The 17,097-nt window shown below is 50.1% G+C and overlaps 1 long non-coding RNA gene across 1 annotated transcript in view; it reads right to left on the bottom strand.

The window, feature by feature from the left end:
* Positions 1-17,097, bottom strand: part of LOC134161674 (uncharacterized) — a 66,398-nt gene that overhangs the window by 29,053 nt on the left and 20,248 nt on the right. The window contains exons 2-3 of the long non-coding RNA XR_009964067.1: positions 16,913-17,044; positions 12,582-12,727 (exon numbers count right to left, since the gene is read on the bottom strand). This is a non-coding gene — a long non-coding RNA (uncharacterized LOC134161674). The remainder of the gene's footprint in view (positions 1-12,581; positions 12,728-16,912; positions 17,045-17,097) is intronic.

The following is a 17,097-nucleotide window of genomic DNA, read 5'->3' as shown; positions in this document are numbered from 1 at the left end:
ATGCTTTGGAAAAGGTTAATGTTGTTAGGGATTTACAGCTATATTTGAAATGGTTTAAACTATTATTTTTATTTCCTTGAGTAAAATGGAATCTCAGTGAGTCGTGCAAAGTTAGATGGTCAGTTTGTGTCTGAAAGAGGTCGTTAAAAGCCTGGCCGGTTTTACATAGCACCTAATCCTGCCTGGCAGGTGGGGAGTGGGGAACCGCCAGCTCTGGGTTAGCTGCTGCTACCAGTTGCTCCAACCACATCCTGAAAGTGCCTTCCTGCACCCTCAGGGCAATGAGACCGGGCACAGCCACTCCTGTCCCTCCTGCAGACCAAGGAGCTTCTCCCATGTACAGCAGGAGATGGCCCAGGACCCAGCAGCTGTCCCCTGCACCAGAGCTGGCCTCTGCTGCCCACGGACATTCACCTCCGGAGCGGTACGCTCCAAGGAGATGCAATTTCCACACCAGCTCTCCCTGTCAGGCCGAGTGAAGGTCCCTTGTGCCAGCACGGGAGCCCCAGCACCTCTGCTGCTCTTCCCCTCCCAGAGCCTGGTGTCAAACAGGGCCAGACCCAACCCTGCTACCTCCGCTTGTGTCAGGGCAGAGGCAGCAACACGCCTCGTGCTCAGCTGATGGCTGCTCCAGCGCAGTCACCCGCATCAGCTGCAGATGGTATCATGGCCAAAAGAGCCGGCAGGGAAAGCCCACATGCAGGCTCTGCAAGAGTGGAGTGATAACACTGCTCCCTGCACACCACCGGCAGAAAGGCCTTTGATTTAAAGCCCCCACACTGGCCCCACATTACCCTGAGAGCCAGCAACTCTTTCCTGTGGAGGGAGTTTAGGGCATTGATGTCTCCTGCTGCTCGTTTCAGGGGTCATCTGCTAGCCTGCAATTGAAGGCATTTGTGCAAAAAGCAGTGAGAGTGTCAGCTGTAATTGCATCAGTCATGGCACACAACAAGACAAATGTGACTGGAGATGGTGTGTCAACCTCAGAAATTGCTTAAGACTGAAAAGCGAGTGGAGGAAACAGCAAGTGTTCAGAAACAATTATTTCACTATAGTAGGAATAATAACAGCTCTCATTTCCTACACACAGTTCTCTTGGGAGATGGCACAGAAAACTGCCAGCATCTCCTCCCTTCCCACTGGGAAACTATGGACTGAAATCAAAATCATGGAACAAAGGTGTCCCATTTTCTTGAGGGAGGCTGAAACTGCAAGATTCACCTCCCCTGGACACAGAAGCATCCCTGTTGCAATCTCCAGTCTCCACAGCCACAGATCTGCCTCTACAGAAGGTCGGGTTCCGCTAAGACGTATGACGAGGCATCTTGCCCTGCCAGACTCATCTGTGAGAGATTACACAATGACTCGCCCCCATTTCCTTCAGTGAGCTGTGGACACACCTCGGATACAGCCCAATGCGACAGTGGCACCTTGACTGAACATGGGCCTGGCGAGCCTGTGCTACAGTGACCTCTCATCATCACCATGGGTAAGGGCAGGGCAGGTTTCCACCTTGGCAGACTGTTAACCTTGTGCCAGCGCTGCCCAGACCAAGCAGAAGGTGTGGGAGGGATTCTTCCTCCTAAAATTAAATAAACCTGATGTGGAAAACGCCATTTTCAATGTCTGGAGCTGTCAGTTGCAGGAGAAAGTGATATTGATTTCCACAGAAACTTTATTTAAGTGAGTGACCTATTAAATGAAACTTATTTGACACCAGATGACTCTTGCTATTTAATTCCTGAATGAAGTGATATCTCCAAGGCTTTGTGATGTTCTTTATCTTGAACGATGAAAGGCATTTTGCCTACAGCTATTTGCTCATGTATCCCAGGTCTTTGCAAACAAAGTCTTTCAAAGAATCCAGAATACTTATACCTTCATTAGCCAACTCCAGCTGATAAACAGATAGCCCAGCACACACCAGTCCTTAGGAGCAAAGCCAAAAGGTGCAAAGAGCCTGAGGAGAACCACCACATGCTCTAGCCAGCCGCTTGAACAAAGGCACTGAGACACTGCCAGCCCCACACAGGGTCTCATTGCTGCTGCTGCAGGAAGCACCCGCTGCTGGGCTGGGCAGCACTGGCTGCACTGCTGCTGTGATGGTGCTGGGGACGAGCCTGCTTTCTAGGGGTACTCAGACTCCAAAACCTCCTCCCCTTCCTCCTGCGCATTTCTTTCCCCAGGTGCCTCAAGGCAACGCTAAAGCTGAGCAGAGGCCTTTGCTTTTCAGTCCAGTCCCCTCCGCACTGGGCCTCGAGAAGCTTCTTAGCTGGCTGCGAGCACAAGGCTGCCTGCCACGCTTCAGAGACCACTCCTGCTCGCAAAAGCTTTTCCAGTTTGTTCTTTCAAAATAAGCCAATTTATTTTTATTTGAAATCTATAAGAAACAACTGAATAGTAAAACTGTCAGATTCCATCTCTTTCATCAAAATGGCTTAGTCATGTCTGGAATGTCAGCACTGAGTAACTGCCCAGGCCCTTGGCATGCTCACAGCCCCAAGTGCATCAGTCAAGCGCTGCAGAGCACTGAGCCCTGCAGGACACCCTGTGCAGTGCTTGTGCAGAGCCCTGCTGGTCCGTCTCACTGCAGAGCCCTTCCCAAGGGCCCTTCATGGGCAGAGACCCACAGTTACTTCATGATTTTAACCTCTCTGTTCCCAAAGCCCAGGAGCTGAGACCCTTTCCCAGCCGTGTGCCACACAGCATTCACAGCGGGGCGAGGCAGAGCATCTTGCCTGTGCACATGAGGATCCTTCCATGGTGCCCTGACCTGTGTGGAACAGGCAAAGCCACAGCCTGGTTGTGCTTGTGCTCAAGGCAGGTTTTGGAGAGCAGCAAACACCCCAGGCAAGGCCAAGGAGTGGGGCAGGAGCAGTGCCCATCAGTCTGGGGTAAAATCTCACCGGTAAAAATCTCACTGGTAAAATCTCACCGGTACTCCTTCCATCTGTGAGGACTCAGACCACTGCACTGAATGCTGAGCAGTCCCAGGAGGGTAGATTGCCATCAGCAAGCCAACAACCCATACAAAACAAGAATCACACTCTGAGCAAGAAGCCGTCTGATGAGCTCCCTCCCTGCAGCTCTCAACAAGCATCCCAGGGGCACGAACTGCACGCAGAGGCCACTGTGCACTCAGGTCCCCTGGGACCATCAGTGCAGCACTGCAGCCTCAGGAGCACACAGCTGTGTCCTCCCTTCATACCACAAGCCTGCTGTTGTCCCATCTCTGTCCTGTTCAAGAGACAGCAGAGCCCAGGCACTGAGCGCTTCCCCCAGCAGGCAGCCATCCAAACAGCTTCTATAAAACTACTTTGTGCATCTACCCCAGCTACAGCTCAGCCACGGGAGAGCAGCCCACAGGATTTGAATGCAATTTTCTCATTGAGTTCTACTAAAGCCTTGAGGGAAGGAGCCAAAATGATGTAGAACCCAGAGAAACTAAAGCAACATTTCTATTCTGCATTTTAACTTTTTATTATTATTTAGAATTAACCTTTTCTACTTCTAAGTCATAAACTCATTTTACATTCCAGTATCTGATATGGGCCATAAACTACAGGAAACACAAGATAACTTTGTTTCATACACGCATGAGCGAAAAGATAATGGGGCACCCAGTGGTCACTGCTCCTCAGAACAAGACCCAGAACAACGAATTCGCTCAGACACCCTACACTATGGTCTGCTTGTTAAAAGCAGATGAAATGATGCAGATGAGACATGGATCATACTGCAACGTGCCCAGCTCAGCTCAGTGCCTCACCGGCAGCAGTTTCACCCCAGCAGGGATTCTCGCTCTGCTCCCGGGGTCAGCTCCATTAGATTTAAACACAGAAGCTGGAAATCTGAGACCCAAGAACTCAGACAGTAAATACTACAGCACATGAAAACCAAAGACCACATTTAAAACAGATCTGCTCTCTGCCAAGCTGCACAGGGCACCACCACCTGTAAGCAGCACTGGAGGCTGGAAGGAACTGCTCTCTTCCAAAGCACCACATACAAGTTGTCATTCCAGGGACGGAAACTGGATTTGACGGGTGGAGAGTTAAACTATGACCCTCCTCGTGTTAGCTGCCTGTGGGGCCAAGTTACTGAGGGCTGGCAAGCAGCTGCTAGGCCACTGCTCCCGTGCTGGAGAGCAGCATCTCCTGCACCCCAGCCAGCCAGCACCGTGCTCCAACCGACTGCACACTCACAGCACCGTGCTCCCAAGCTGATGTGAGATCATTCCAACCTTCTGGAGGGGAGGACCTGAAATGCTCACTGTGCCCTTGGATGGAACAACAGAGGGGACCAGTCTATCCATGGATGCTGGTGGTAGCTTGATTTTCCTGGGAAGCACAGCCTCGCCTGTCCTCCAGCCACTCACGGGCACAGACAGAGCAGGATCCTTTTCAGTTCAGCTCTGATGGTATCAGTTCCTCAAGTGCTCTGAAGCAGAAGGAGGTTGTTCTGGCAGTGCACAGGCCATGCGCTCTCACAGACAGGAGCAGCTAGTTTAATCACCCTGTAGGTTCAAAGCAGCAGCTCATGCCACAGTCCAGCAACTTGCCACTGACACCAGTCCCTGCCAGGGCGCTGGTGAGCTGCTGAGTCTGTCACTCCACACGCAGCTGCTGGGCTGCCACTCCGGTCTCTCACAGCCATATCTGCGAGCTGAGGGAGTACATCCTCAAAGACAAGTTCCCTCATCTGGTTTGTTTTCTGCTCCTGCTTTACAAAGCAAGCACACAAATCAGTTTAATTTGTAAACCATTACTTTCTGAAATTTCAGCAAAGCTGAAACTTCACTTGAAAATTAACATCAGATGCATTTACTCTTCATGTAATTAATCCCCTTCATGCCAAGCGCTACCTTGGGAAAGGGAACAAGTCATAAACTGTCATTAAAAAAAGGTAGACAAAGTAAATAATTCAAGAGATCTAAAAATAAATCCACACTTTCACAGAAACACACTTCCAAGCTTCCTTTCATCTCCCCCCTCCAGCACCTTGCTGCAACACAACAGTGATACAAAGGGAGAGAACACAGAGCAAGTCCTGGGCCTGACTAGCTTGAAAACCAAAGGAGCCTGTTTGCTGGGACAGAGCCCTGTGAAATGCACACAAAGACCTCCTGGCTTTGCAGGCAGGTCCAAAGAAACCAAACCCTTGATATTCTGGGAAAAAAAAAAAACAGGCTTTCAAAGCAGACAGGGCTCCTTTGAATGGGATGGGGCAGGCAATCTGCAGTGCCTCCTCAGAGCCCTATGGAATGGGATATACAGCGGAGCCACCTAACAGAGAACCACATCAGCCTTGCTGCTGCACTTGTAATTTCAGTCCTGTTTTGGTCCTGCCTGGCAGTGTCAAGCCCTACACTTAATAACAGCATCCTTACTGGGCTGGGGCAGAGCTGCAGGTGCGGGACACGGCCAGCATCAGCAAGGACACCCCAGGTTCTGTGTGCATCTGAAAGAGGCCGTGAGAGACACGCGTGCCCTGTTCCACTGCCATGGACCCCTGCTCCCTGGGCCGTTAGCTGGGTTCCCCGACACAGGAACAGGGGGTGACCCACCATATATATACTGTAAAACACTGCTTAATCTCTGTTGACAATAAGGCATTCTGTCTTGAGATCCCAACTCCCTGAAAGTGTTCCTCTTTGCACAGGTTCTTGGGTGAAGGAGACAAGGAGATCAGGCAACAGTGGGTGCAAGCTATTGCTGCACCTCCAGGGGTGCAGTGCAGGAGAGCTCCCACCATCCTCCTGCATGGCCTACAACAATGCGCTGAATTCTGGAGATCTTCCAGGAGCTGACTGAGCAAAGATTGAAGAGGGGCTGGGAAAGATGTGCTCAGGATCTAGCGCAGAGGAGAGATGCACAAGGACCTGGAAACCTGGTGCAGAGCTGGCATGAGGGAATAGGAGCCCCATCTCAGCACAGCTTCTGTCAGAGCTGCTCTGGGTCTGCCTCAGTAGCTGCTACTCCTCTGCCTGGAGGAGAGAGAAGAGCTTCTCTGATAGAATTCCCTTTGCTCTCTTTCGCAATCTCAACAACAGGATGGAAGCAGATAATGTGCAATTTGTTTTAACTCAGCTGTACCTTGTCAGCCCGAGCTATAATATTGCAGCAAGCACCATTCTGAAGACTAAAGACACAATGGTGCAGGGTGAGATTCTGCAAACCCCATTGATTACATCACAAGTCATCACTATAAATATTTGAAGGAGAGAAAAACCCTTGTTGTATCTAAACATGTTCATGCAACAAAATGTGCAATTGAGAGTAAGTAAGAGATGGCTCTAACAGGACACAGATGCTAGAAAGCAAAGCATTTAAGCTGCTTACCTTTCAACCTAAATAACACCCATTAAATGGAGCATTGTGGGACTCACTGTGAAGAGAGGACATAAAAGGCTCAGTGTGCAGGAGCCTCAGAAGCAGAGACAGTATGTCATGAAGGAGGCACTGTGTTCCTAACCGCTGCAGAGAAATAAAAGCACTTTCTACCACTCCTTCTGGGGCCAGGAACTGCTGAAAAAATGGGACAACGAGGACACCAGTGCAGCAGAGCAGCTCATCATTCCAGGGCTGTCATTGTGCCAACACTGTGCTCACTGTGGAGGACGCAGAGGGCTGGCTGGTTGTGCCCTGGCCTGGCAGCTCTCGGGAAGGACCCTGGGCTCCTGCTCTTCTCCAGAACAACTCATGCGGCCAGCACTGGTGTTTGCCAGTGGCTCTTGCCACGTCTGTCAGGATGATTCGCATGGCCCGGGGCTGCCCTCTCAAAGCCAGCACCTGCAGCCATAAGCCCTATTTCTCGCCTTGCCTACAGGAAGCAACCCTGATTCATTCATTCAGCCCATATTGATCCTCTTTTCTTTATTTTTATGAGAAATGAATTGCGAGGAGCTTTTGCTCTGTTTAAACTTGAGGAGATACCGTTCAAGGACTTGCTGTGATGTTTCTCTATCTGACAGCTTTATTGGGTAATAGCCACTGATGGTATATGTGTGCACAGACAGTCAGACCTTTTATACTATGTGTGTTCCCATAAAAATGATTGGTTCCAAGGTGTTATTCGAGCATTGTTGTGATTGCACCACGGGACCAAGCAGCCTGAAAGGCAGATGTGAACTGAAGGCAGATTAGTAAGCATTGATCCCCCTTGTCCTCCATGCCCCAGCAAGAGGAGCCAGGCTGCTGCTATCTGCCTGCTGAAGACAGACAGCATGGAAGGGGAAAGCACGGCTCTGTTGAAGTTCAGTCAGCAAATAATATTCAGCTGCCCCAGCTGCCCCGGAGAACGGCCATTCTGGGTTTCCCTGCTGCCCAAAACCAAGCTGGAGGGGTCGATTTGCACCTGAGGAGCCAAGCATGGCTCGTCTGCCACCTGAGGCGTGTTCTGGCCATGGCAGGGTCCCTGGCACAAGTCACGGAAGTACCCGGGCAGACAGTGCTGGAGCTGCTCTTCAGCAGGGAAACAGCCAGAGCTCAGCACCACCCAGGGCCTCAGGAAGCTCATCCCTTCCCTGGCCCTCCCGAGGCAGTGCTGGAGCAGCCTGAGTGCTGCTGCAGTGAGCACAGCCACCACACAGCAGCCAGCTCTGTTGGCTGCTTGTTGGAGGGGTTTCAACCCTACTGTGCCTACAGCAACAGCCTCCCTTAAGAGCAAGACTGAAGGCACACTTGGTGCTGCTAGCATCCCACTACTCTAATTCCAAGAGAGAAACTGTGCTTTTGTGAATTTATTAGCCAGTGCCATTAACTGCCATTAGTTAGCTCTCACATATTATCGTAACTGGGATTTCAGATGATTTGTAGTTTTGCTGGCTTGTTTTCTTGTCAGTGGTTTCAGAAGTCCATCCAGCCAAAAGTGGAAAAGTTTCAATGTTATGCCAGGGATGGCTGGCTCCCTTTGGCCCTGGGAAGTGAAGGCAGTGAGGAAGAGTCACTGACTATTTCAAAAACAAAGAACAGATGTTCCACATATTAAGGAGCTAAATGTCATTCCAGGGACTCGTGCGAGTGGCACGCTCACTTACAAAGAGTAGCTGTTCCAACAAGGTCATTTATGCTTTAATGCAATCAGTTATGCCAGTATTGATAAAGAAGAAAATAACTACAACCTGTCAATGAAGCATCATTACATTATAAGCAATACTATCTCCTTGAGTTCAAGCTTCCTCAAAAATCCCAGTAGAGTCCAGTTTGTACATAGGACAAGAGTGTTCCTTCCTTTTCTGTGCTGCAGGACAAAAGGGGAGGGGGTGCCTGTTGAACCCAAGATCCCAGTAAGAAACCAGAAGCACGTCTGACAGCACATCTCCAGACGGACAGCCTGGAACCCCCTCACTCCTGCACAGGCACAGTCAAGCCCCACCACACACCTCATCTGTTCCCACCGCGCAGCGACCCATCTTGTTCCTCACAGGAACGAAGCTGCTTTCAGTGTGAGAGCACCAAATCAAAGTTTAATCGTTTTGTCCTCCAGAGCTTTATGCCATCTTTTACAGAAGCTTTGTCAGACATGAAGAACTATCAGTGGCTGGCTTAAAAAGGGAATAACTGACTGACAGCTAAAAAAAAACCTGCTAAGGACAATAGCATTTGCCAGTCTGGCATTTCTCATCTGAAGACAAAATGCATTTTATCAACACCCTGAAATTATTTTGTCAACAAAATTCATTTTGTAGCATTCCCTTCACCTGTCAGGCTGACAGAATGCTCTGGAATGGTTTAAACCCCATTTTGCTGACACAATTAACTCAGTTCTGCCTTGCCATGGCATGAGCCGGGAGGTGCTGCAGCAGTCGCGATGGAAGCGCCGAGGTGCAGCTGCAGGACTGCACCAGTCCCAACGAGAGCAGCGAGCAACCGGCCACATGGAGACAAGAATCCTGCTAGGTAAATCCTGCCTTCACAAGTTACGTGATCTCATTGAGACCGTTATGAAACCATAAATGAGAGCTGATTGACAGACATGCCAATTTATACTGAATGCTAACAAATGCTGGTAACGGTTATTTCTGGAAACAAAAGCTCCATCAAAGCTTTCTTTAACCTTGTTTCTACATCTTTTACCAGTTCCTGTCACCAGCCTCCGTCTCAAAAGGCAAACTCAGGGTGTGAGTTGCTGCGTGGCACCTTGGTTTCATATTTTAGTCTCCCACAATGCACTTTCTGACTTCCTGGATGTGGCTTCAGGCTGGAGCAAGGAAAAGCTGGAGCAGGTGGATGTGCCTGAAGCTGTGACCCCATGGAGAGCCCACACTGGAGCAGGAACCGTGGCCATAGAGGACCCAGGCTGGAGCAGTGTGTTCCCAAAGGACTGTCTCGCATGGGAGGGACCCCATGCTGGAGCAGGGAAGGGCATGAGGGTGAAGGAACAGCAGAACAAAGCATAAAGAACTGAGCACAACCCCCATTCCCTGTCCTCCTGCACCACTCAGAGGGAGGAAGGAGAGGAGCTGGGAGTGAAGTGAGCCTGGGAGGAAGGGAGGGCAGGGGCAAGGTGTTTGGTTTGTCACTATCCTGTTCTAGTTTACTTTGTAACGCTGTAAATGAATCTCTTTTGCCTGTGATGGCAAGTGTGGGTGATCCCCCTGTCCTCACCTTCACATGGGAGCTTTTTCACCTCGCTTTCCCCCACTCTTCCTGAGAGGGTGGAGCAAGAGCAGCTTGGTGGGTGCCTGCCAGCAGCCAGGGTTAACCCACTGCATCTGTGGTGAGTCAATGGCTGAGCTGGAAAACAAGAGCCTCAACCCAATGGATACCGCTGCTTCCTCCTACCTCTGTGCTACCTACCTCTGCTGCGTGCCGGAGAACCCAGACCTTCAATGCCCGTCACAGAGTCACAGAGTTAAAATCTGGCCCATCCTTCCCTGTTCTGCCCGTGCTGGGGTTTTGTACCACTGGCACACAGCCCCTTGCTCATTCCCATCCTCCTTCTGCTCCCGATGGTGCCGAGGCCTTTACACTCACATGATTTAAATAGACCTGCTCCTGCTGGGCCTTTTTTTGAGACTGAATCATTAATTCATTAATCTGTTTTTCATATTTCTAAATCGAGACAGACATGACTGGTGTGGATGATCAATACTGCATTCTCTCACTCCTCTCAGTTCCCATCATTTTAGAATCTACCCTGCTTTTAATCTTAGGTCATTTGAATAGGAATTGGCTTTATGAAGAATTTGACAGTTCATTATGGCAGCCCCATGCTAATAGATTAAATAATTCATATCTGCATTGGTCACTTTTAACTGATAATACACATTCCAGGGCTGCTTCATGACTGCGTTCTTGCAGTAACAGCTCTGGCCTTCCCCAGTGATCTCTCATTGCATTATCAACACACGGGGACTGCATCTGTCAAGACTCCACCTGTGTTTTCAGGGAGTGCCGGTCACCCCAGGCTGCACCACGGCCTCTGCAGTGTAACAAGCTCCTCTGGTCCCACAAGCAGACGAAGGCAATGAGGCAGAGCTGGCACATGGAGCTGTTGCACCCAGCAGAGATCTCTGTCAAGAGGAAGCAGCACCCACCTCCCTGCTCTGAAGGACACGTGCCTTCCAGCAGCATGACATCATGGTGAGGTGGCCTTGGCTGGCCACCAGGTGCCCACCCAGCTACTCCATTACTCCCCCTTCCCAACAGGTACAGGTGGAGAAAACACAACAAAAGGATTCTGGATGGAGATAAGGACAGGGCCAGGGGATGAGCACAGGGACATGGCTCAGCAGTTACCATCACAGGCAAACAGATCTGGCCTGGGGAAATTACCTGAATCTATTGCAGTCAAACCAGCAGAGGATAATGAGAAATAACAAAAAATCTGAAAACACCTTCCCCAGCCTTCCCTTCCTGGGCTCACTTCACCATCACCTCTCCACCTTCTCCCCCTGAGCGGTGCAGGGGGATGGGGAATGGGGGTTGCGGTCAGTTCACCACATGTTGTCCCTGTGGCTCCTTCTTTCTCACACTCAGCCCCTGCTCCTGCATGGAGCCCCTCCCATGGGAGACAGTCCTGCACAAGCTTCTGCAATAGGGCAGCACTTCTTCCAGCATGGGGTCCCTCGGGAGCAGACTGCTCCAGCGTGGTCTTGCCAAAACACCCATCCCAGTGTGGGCCCCTCTCCATGGGTCCCCAGTCCTGTGAGAAGCCTGCTCCAGTGTGGGCTCTCCATGGAGTCACAGGCACATCCCCCTGTTCTCATGTGGGATCCTCCCCAAACCGCAGGTGGGTATCTGCTCCACCATGGACTTCCATGGGCTGCAGGGACAGAGCCTGCCTCACCATGGGCTGCGGAGGAATCTTCTGCAGCCCCTGGAGCACTTCCTCCCCTCCTTCCTCACTGAGCTTGGTGTCTGCAGCGTTTCTCTCACATTTTCTCACTCCTCCCTCCTGTCTGCTGTTGCACAGTTTTTACCCTTTCTTAAATAAGCTATCACAGAGGCACTACCACCATCCCCTATGGGCTCAGCTTTGTAAAGGGCAGGTCCGTATCAGAGCTGCCTGGAACTGGTTCTGTCCAACACAGGCGCAGCTTCTGGCATCTTCTCACTGAAGCCACCCTCACACACCCCCACTACCAAAACCTTGCCACATAAACCCAATGCAGACACCGATCAAGCAACACAGCCCAAGCCATCTGCTCCTTCTGACCCCTGCCCCCTCCGCAGCAGATGACGGAGGACAGTATGAGACCTACCAAGTAAGCAAAAGGTCTGAGAATGGATCACACAAGTGCCTTTAACTGATACACACACCTCTGGCAATAGCTCCCTTGTCAACTAACCCCAGCAAGTATTTATTAATGAAACTCTCCTGATTTTTGATTCATTTGATTGTAAAAGCTTGTGGAACTCCTACTGTTATTACTCATTGTTATTAATGTTCACAGCTCAGCCTCTCTCTTTCCAATATGCTCCCCAGAGGAAATCGAAGGCTGAAGCCAATCGTTACAGTAAACGACTGATGGAGCCGCTTGAGGATAGGAGTAAGCTGCTGCTCTGGGACCTGCTGCTCCGGGACTGCTGCAGGTTACTGGGAGTAAGTTAATCTTCACACACAAGGACTGCAAGGTAAGAGGCTGATTCAGGTGCGTACTGAGCATCACCCTAACAAAGCGGTCTGTGCACAGGACCTGTGATCAAGGCCATATTTTGATCTACGTGCGGAAACAGGTCTGAGTTCAGCAGGAGCATGGCCCCTGCTGGGCAGGAATGACACAAATACTCAGACAGATGCTACAGGCAAGTCAGCACAGCCTGGCAGAAAGCACATCTCCATGCCTGCACATACTGAAGGAAAGCAGAGCAATCCTTGGAAAGTTTCATCCTCTCCACCCCTCTGCAACCGCTCATTCCTCAGAAAAGGTCAAGGACAACACCACAGGGCACAGCAGGCAGACCTCCAGCGTGCAACACTCAAATGTGTATGGAGGGGAACAGCACGCTGCTTGCTTCCCTCTGCCCCTTCTTCAAGCCTTCTCTACCCTTCCACAGCCTCTTTGCTGCACAGCATTTGCCAATTCTTGCACCACATACAAACTCCTCAAGCCAGAATGGTGGTAGTGCTCCTACCTCTGTGGTAGAGGAGGTGCTTCTAAATCCTCAGTAGCACTGTTACACCACTTTGCCAGAGCAGAGTATTTGTTCATGTTGTATTTTCCGAGTCTACAGAGCCCACATACCATATTCAACGTATTATTCATCTCAAATAGAGAATTCTGCAAAGCAAGAAGAAATAAAAGAGAGCTTAATACAGCTTTACTAAATGGAATTTGCCAAAGACTCACAGAAAAATGGATTTAATTAGGGCTGGTAATGGGGAACGGTTTGTTCCCGTGATTTAAAGCAGAAGTTAGATAGTGTCTATAATTTCAACATTTTAAATTATATATAGGGGGTTATTTCTCATTTCTACCTTAATTATAAAAATCTATCTTTATGAATCACAATTTTGAGGCAAATAAAGCAAAGGCAGCAAAAGTGATGTTTCAGTTAAAACTTTTAAGAACTCACAAAAGAAGCAACAGACACTTCAGTATGGATAACACAGGCTTGCCATAGCAAACAAGAGTTGCAGGCAGTCCTCTGGGTGCCACTTATGGACACCACCACAAAGCTAACCTTCTACTTGGGAAAAGGTGTGTAAAGGAAGGTGTGTTCTGTTACAGGAGGTGAAACTGGGTCGATTTTGTGCAATAATCGAATGTCCTGCATTAAATTTTGCAGCTAAGCAGCACATTAGACTTGCAGGCATTGCTGGCCTAATGTGCTCCAGTCGGTAACCCCATGTACTAGAAACCTCTGCTACCCCTTCTAACGCTGCTTTCAGAACCTCTGAATTGCCAACGCTGTTTCTCCAGACAAAAGGGCCACTGAACCGTGCCAGAGCCGCTCCTCCCGAGCCTCCTCCAGAGCCTCTGATTTCATTTAAAACTAACAAATGGCACCTTCGAGAAATTCCTCCTGGTGGCTGGCTCTGACCTAAGCAACTGAGTCACAGCCTTGTACAGCACTGATTAATGCAGGCACAAATAACCCAGGCAAGTGACAAGCACACCGGGCCCAGCCGCTCTCCCGCAGCACATCCTGCACCCACCAGAACGTGTGTTAATATTGCACCTCAGCTCAGGACGGAATCAATGAGTGAAGTTCAAATGTGGCACATTTCCTATTTCCCTGACAGCTTATTTCATGGATCACAGGGACCAAAGTACAGCTGCTTATTCAACAGAGGAAAGAATGAATCAATTTTCATTCCTTAATATACTGTGTGACCTATTCTCTGATGCTCTCTCCTTTACAATGGCTCCAGTCTTTTCAAGGCCCTCAATTTTGTCAGAGAGAGAAAATTTAGAATAGTGACAAAACGCCCCGGCCCACGCCTGCTTCGACTGACCGCCCGCTCTGCCAGGAAGAGGTGCATGTGAAAGATGCCACGCCAATCCGCCTGAGTTACACAAACTGTGATCCCATGTCATCAGAAAGGAACCAAATTCCTGGAAGATGATTTGCTGGTGTTTTGCTGGGGAATACTGCTCCTGCCTGCTCCAGGAGCTCAGCCTGTGCTGCTGCTCAGCGCCGGACACAGGGAGCTCGGAGGAGCTCAGGCTGTGAACCATCACTCAGGACCAGGTGCACAAACACAGTGAGTGCCACCTCCCCACCCATGGTCCCCAAGACCATGCCACACCGAGCAGTGAGACCAAAGCCCTGTTGATCTGCTCACCCAGCAGTCTCTCTGAAGCTAGCAGATAATGATACCACTGCTAATTTGGCCAGAATTAATACACTGAGACGCATCTTTTTGCAATTTCAGTGTGAAGATCATTTTTTCATTTAGAAATACCCTCAGGTATTGTGGGTTTAACCACCCTCTGCCTGCCTTGTGCTTGTCTTGCCTTATTTATCCCTGGTTCACAGGTAATACTCACGTTGTCCTTGTCACTGATAACAGCCTGGGCTTTTTTACTGTGACATTTTTCAAAGCAGGAAGGTGAGGCTCTGCACAGGAGAGCAGAGCACAGGGGTGAGGCTGGACCCCAGCGCTGCCACAGCCACCCCGGAGCCACTGGCAACGAGACAAGGGGCATGTGAAGAGCCAGCAGCCTGAAGAACTAGACACGGTGTGAATGGGCAAGCTGGGACAGGAAGCACCCTGGGACCTCCACAGGCAAATGGGATTTCTGGTTCTTCTTTCTCAAGCTCTCCTTCTGCCCGGAATGAAGGTGAGACCCCATGTGGCTTGCCTGGCCTTAAGACATGAAGGTAATGAATCAGGCCCTATCAGAATATTATCTAGATGAAACAGACATATCATGGCCAGCTTTATTTGCTTTTGTCTTTACATATCCAGTAGTTCAACTCCAGGGCTTTCAAAGCATCTGCATTTAACAAATGCCAGTACTTCAGGGCCCACGAGCGCACAAACTGCTTTTCCAGTTCATAAAATGAATCTGCGAAGAGCGTGGGTCACTAAACAGCTGCAACAAATGTTGTAGGCCAGACCTGTGCCTCAGCAGCCAAGAGCTGCAGTGGAGGCTGCTGCCCCTGAGAGATTAATTCTCCTTTTTTATTTCTCCTCAGTGGTGGGAACACAACAGGAGCTGTGTAGTTGGCATGAAAGGGTCTCCCCTCCTCACCAAAGACAGGTTCCCTCCACACCAGCCTGCAGACTTGTGGCTGTCTTCACATTTTCTGTATAAGATCAACTTTTCCTTCTCCTTTTTATCAGACTTATCCCTGCCACCAGCCATGCCTCTCCTGAGCAGAGCAGCTCAGCTGCCCATGAGCCATTTGCTCCCAGTGCTCTGTTCATTATGGCACTGTCCCGGTGCTCTTCTCATGCAGCCAGGGTTGTTCTGCACCAGAACAAGACACCTGAACTTCCCAGTGATGGAGTTTTGGCAGACAGCTCTGAAGGACAACAATGAGGGATGGAGGCTGAGCAGCCAGCAGCTGAGGTTCACCTGGTTAGCTTTGGATGCAGGAACAAGCACTGTGTGTGTGGCGCTGGGCACATACTGCCATAGGGATTGGTGTGCTGCATCCCTGTCACCAGCACCCATAGCTCTCAGAGAATATGCCAAAACTGCCCACTATGTTCTGTCAAAGTAGCGTTCAAAATCGAGTTTTAACAAGACCTTTTCCCTTCAAACAATATACAGATTAATAGTCAGCAGCATCTGAAAAATGGCCCTAATCCCTGTCTGCACAGGGAGTTTGTTCCCAGTGCAATGTGCCATATTATGACAACGATATATTCTTCAAGTGAGTGAAAACTAATGAATAACTAACACCCTGACAGTCTTGCTGTTACTGAGTGCTTAGGAGTTGGGTAAAACTGACAGTGTAAGATGAATACGGCACTAAGATGAGATGTTACCTTGCATGGCTGGCCAGGGGAATCCAGACTTAATGGACATTACAGATGGGTTAATTCTGAAGGCTGGATTTGATCCTAAGCCATAGCTACTCTCCAAGGAAATAGGGAAGGCTTAATCACTCAGACAACTGAGCCCCAGGCAGCAGTCCATTCATGAAGGGAGCACCGGGAGCATGGTCCTGGGAGCAAGGATGCAAGTCTGCCTGCTGCCTCTGCCTCCCCGAGAGCAGGCAGAGCCCCTGCCCACCCAGGAGGGCCCAGCAGAGCTCAGGCAGACTCTTTGTACTGTGCTGCAGATGCAGGACGGTCCCTCCCAGGAGGGATCCCCAGAGCACACTGAACGTGCACTGGAATCACGAGGTGCCAGTGAGATCATTCAAGCTGCAAGAGGATGGGCAGTATGATCCCAGAATCGAATGTGGCTGTTTGCCCAGAACACTGTGGAGCCCCACAGTATTCATGGGTTGCAAGAGGCTTCAGAGACACCCCTGCAGCAGAGCCTCACCTGCCAGCTCAGTGCAACAGACACAACCACTGCTCTAGGACTGTGAGCAGGATCTCTGAGGACTGCAGGCAAATAATCCCATCATCCATGCCCTGTCTGCTATGGGTTTTCACAAGCATCTCCTAATGGCTGTGGCAAAAAAAAAAAAGCCCCAAGCTAGCCAGCCCCCCACACCACACTGAGCTTCCTCTCAGACCTCCTTCATGGTGGTGCTGGGGATCATTCAAAGGCCTACCACAGCCAGAACCCCTGCAGCATTCCCCACACTCAGCAGAGGATCATGGTCAAGGGGGGGATCTCCTGTGTCTGGGTTAGCTCTGCCCATACCCGGTGTAAGACAAACTACAGTGTGGTGGGCTCCCTCCTACACCTGGCTTGCAGCAGCAGGCACTTATCATGCATTCCTTGAGACCTGACATGGCTGCATCTTGCTTCCACCCTCATTCCCTTTAGTTTAAATTCAGTCAAGGACAGATCTCCCCCCTCAGCAGATACAGAGGAGGTCCCAGTGTGTACCTGTTTCCAGGAGCAGAGGCTTCAGGTGATGACAGCCTTGCAGTGTGTGAGCCTGGCAAAATCACAGTCACACTGATGTCAGGATGGTCCCTGAGCTTCTTACCACAGGCACAAACCAGGAGGAGCCAGTTCCTGTAATTAAAAAGTTGAGCCATATCAGAGGAAAACTAATCAGCTTGTTGGAT

The sequence above is a fragment of the Pezoporus occidentalis genome, unplaced genomic scaffold (assembly GCF_034315485.1).
Source record: "Pezoporus occidentalis ecotype Australia unplaced genomic scaffold, CSIRO_AGI_Poc_V1 ctg178, whole genome shotgun sequence".
Classification (NCBI taxonomy): Eukaryota; Metazoa; Chordata; class Aves; order Psittaciformes; family Psittacidae; genus Pezoporus; species Pezoporus occidentalis.
This window is presented reverse-complemented; position numbering and strand designations above follow the sequence as displayed.